Genomic DNA, 3,910 nt, shown 5'->3' with positions numbered 1-3,910 from the left:
TAATAGTGGCGATCGATGAGATGTAACGTCGTAGATGTAACGAGTATTTGTGGTATAACCTGACGTATCTTGAAGTTCCCTCTCGATCTATGATCGATCGCATCTCCTTTGGAGACGCGCTAATGGCTTCGACAAGCGTTACGGTTGTAACTCCAATATCCTACCGTCAGCGGGAACGGGGCTGCGAATTCGTCGCGTAAATTCTATTATCGTGCGGCTTATCGCGAGTATTCGTAGTACAATGGATAATATCGGCGCTTACCGTCCTCGAACGACCGTAAGCGTCGATCGGTGACGTCACTATCAGTTGTTTCCGCCTCACCAGGCACCACTCCATGCTATCCCAGCAAGATGGCGTCGGTTCACCAGCGCGATTCGCTCGCATATGCACCCGGAGATTTAGTGTGTTGCAAAAAACGGGGAGAATGGTAAAGATCTGTCTGCAAGCGGCAACGCGCCCACGCGTTGAATACGTTTAATCTTTAAACTAGGGCGCTGTTTTTTCAATAAGTGTTTAACTCCTTAATTTTGGACTCGGATATTTTCTTAACTATGTTGTAAAAAATTGTTTATAATAAATGTTTTTTGCTATACATAATTTTTGAAGCTACATAATCTTATTCCTCAGATTTTTACCTTCAAAATGAAAAGAAAAATTGTTCAATTACGTCTTAACTTTAAGCAAAGATATGTTAATGCAAACTTGAAAATTTGTTGGACCTGCGAATATTATTTAAGAAAATTTCGAAGCAAATGCCGATTTAGGTTACAAAAAATTATTTTAATAACTATTTACGTTCTATATCTATTGCAAAGTAACCTTTAATATGTAACTGTTAAAATTATTTTTGATTATTTATAGTATGAAATCACGCGTAAGAGTTAATAGACAAAAAATAGGCGAAATCGGAGAAAAATCTGAGACGTGGACGACCCTCGCTTGAATTATGATGCTTCCTCAAGAGACTGATTTCCAAGTTTACTCTGTACGAATCTTCCACAGTCTACCAACTGAATCCTATTAGGTCGCATCTGCCCGTTGGGGGATCATTAGTTCCACAGAGCTGCTAAAAGACCATTAGCTTGCGTCCATCTCCCGACGGTGCAAAGCTCGATTCGCGATCTTGCTTATCTCGGAGCGGCACGGACGCAGACCATTCAGCTCCGGGGATATTTTTGCTGTTGGCCTATCCGGGCGTTATCTTTCACGCCGGTACGTACCGATAATGGTGGCAGTCATTCGCGGATGATACGCCGAGATAGCCCGAGCGATAGGCGAGGACGGAAAATGCGGCGGCGGCGGCGGCGGCGATGGCGGCGGTCGAAATCCGGCTAATGGTTTCACTGAATCAAACCGGGCGGCTGGCGTTTAACGGGGCAAACAGACAGAAAATGGAGCGCGACCGCATATAAAGAGTCGATGATAACGAAATGATATATGGCGACCGCGCTCCCGCTCGCTCGCTCGCTCGTGCGAACGTATTTATGGGGAAGTGAGAACCAAGCCAAACCCGGACGTTGCCTTGCCCTACCCGCACTCGGGTCCAGAGGCTCTTTCGCCTCGGCTTCGACGATACACCCTCTATATAATGCAACTTCCACCCCCTCCGTGGTTGGTGGTGATTGATCGGCGTGGAGATACCCAGCGATATTCACCGCGGGATTAAGTGAATGCGCGGCCACTTAATAACCCTTATATTATATAGCCCTCTATCTCTCGAGTCGAGTAAATGCGCGCGCTTTCGTTGTGTTTGCTGCTCGGGTGTCATTAGGTGTCGAAGAATATCCGCCCCGCTATTCGTTGTGAAAGGTGAGTATGATGGTTTATGATTATTCCGAGATTAGAGAAGTCTGAGGGTCGCCTTAACCTTTTAGAGATGGGAATCTGCTTTTCTTGTAGACTTTTTATAATAAATCATTAGTAATATATATAGGAGTTACAATAGTAATCAACGACTGCGTGGAGATGGCCGAATTTTATTCTTACGATTTAAAATTTAGATTACGTTATGACTAATAGTCATAACTAATCACTGTGCCTTGTTGCTTGCTTTAAGAATTGTCATCCCTTTGATTGACTGAAATACTGTGCAATTAATGATCTAACATAAATATTATTCTGAATGCAAGTTTTTAAGATTTTTATGACTTCTAATTTTGATTTATTAGTGTGATATGTGAGTGGTGACATATATGACTTATTGTAGAAAACCCTTTAGTTTTTCTTGAATATAATGATATATATTGATTCACCGAGGAAAAGAAATTGTTCATTTGACTAAATTAATTTAGTTTGTCTTTATTTCTTTCGTTTTTGGAGAATATATGTATATTTTAAATTAAATATATAGGTATGTTTAACTTAAATACATACATTCTTCATCGAAAGAAATAAAGACGAACTTAAAATCAATTGCTAACTTTTGACAATTTTTTTTTAGTACTATACTTTTTTCATTATTTCGTAATATTTCTGAACTATGACACTGTATCGATGGCACTACAGTGGCTTTCTCATCCTGTAAAGGATAAAGCACGTCAATCCTTTCAAATAGAATGACATAAAATAGATCATGTATTTTAACCATCGTATCTCAATTAGACACTGACTCGTGAGAATCTTTAATAAGATTAATGCGACGATTGAAGCGGAAGTTACGTCGGTCCCGTGAGAGAAGGAAATTTGCGGAGAAGAATACCTAATATGTTTTCACTGTCGTACTGCTTACCGAAGCGTTGCTTAATTATCTTCCCCAAGTAATGGCAGGATAATTCAATAGCGTCGTCTGATAATTATCGATTCCATTAGCTAAATGCGCTATAAAAATCTTCCTTCTGGCAAGGTTTAATCTGCAATGAAGGTACAAAACGAACATATTAATATCAAGTTTTCTCGGTAATGGCTTATGCATGTAATAATATTGACATTAATGTGTTGGGTGAAAGTTTGCAGTTTTTAATTTATTTATTGCCAGAGGACAAAATATGAAGCGCAAATATATATGAAATATATATAATTGCATTTCTTATATCCATTTCTCCTAATTTAATTTTCTCAATTTACTTCTTTTCTAAATTAAACAAATTTTTTATTTTTTTCTTAGAACTAGAAAATGATAAGAAATAAATTAAATCGAGATTAAAATCAATCTACATTAGTAGGAATGAACATTAACGTTTTTCTATTGAATTTTTGTAAATATCTTGTGACAAAATATTCGTAAAAGTATTAAACATATAAAAGTACATTCTCTGAATTATGTTTAAAACATCATTCAAACTTCCAGTTAGCTAACCGATGATTAACTTGCAATAATAGGTAGGTTATTGTTTGAGTTTATTAATTGCTTTTATTAATAAATAAATATTTTACTTATTTAGCTGTATATATGTGTATAAAATTAATTAATTTGGTTGATATTACAAGGTGTTTTTCTAATCTAACATATATCGATAAAAAAAAAATCTTAATTTTTTTAGCTGCGTCCCGATAGATTGATAATAAAAAAATTGAAATTGGCTGATCAAGTTGTTGATCACCTTTTGAACGTAAGAAGTAGGTACGGCTTCCAGACTCCATTTACTTCGGAGCTGCGGTCTGAGCAAGTAAAGGGCTCAGAATCTTTTATTTCTCGGGAATCGGAATCGCCGCCGGCGAGCGGTAGCGGAACGGGAACGATTGCTTTAATATTCAACGTCCGTAATAGCCGGACATGAGGTTTAGGATTCGTTCAATTATTCAAATCACCGCCTCGTTAGGTCGGTCTAAATCGAGATCTCGGTTATGTCCGGAGGTTCCCGGGGAGGAAATCTAAATTTGCTCGTCGTGCATTTAAATGTTGCATCGGATACATACGAAAGCATAATTTATGTATGTATCAACGCGGTCACCGATACCTCGATGAACGCT

The 3,910-nt window shown here is 38.1% G+C and overlaps 1 protein-coding gene across 2 annotated transcripts in view; it reads right to left on the bottom strand.

Annotated features, from left to right (window-relative positions):
- The window catches only part of LOC108752364 (LIM domain only protein 3-like), a 117,425-nt gene that overhangs the window by 75,770 nt on the left and 37,745 nt on the right, over positions 1–3,910 (bottom strand). Inside the window, exon 2 of one of the 2 annotated variants that reach the window (XM_018493164.1) lies at positions 2,730–2,850. The exons of the other annotated variant lie outside the window; for it this stretch is intronic. The gene's annotated coding sequence lies outside the window, so the exon portion shown is untranslated. The remainder of the gene's footprint in view (positions 1–2,729; positions 2,851–3,910) is intronic. 2 annotated transcript variants of the gene reach the window in all.

The sequence above is a fragment of the Trachymyrmex septentrionalis genome, unplaced genomic scaffold (genome assembly GCF_001594115.1).
Source record: "Trachymyrmex septentrionalis isolate Tsep2-gDNA-1 unplaced genomic scaffold, Tsep1.0 scaffold6, whole genome shotgun sequence".
NCBI lineage: Eukaryota > Metazoa > Arthropoda > Insecta > Hymenoptera > Formicidae > Trachymyrmex > Trachymyrmex septentrionalis.
This window is presented reverse-complemented; position numbering and strand designations above follow the sequence as displayed.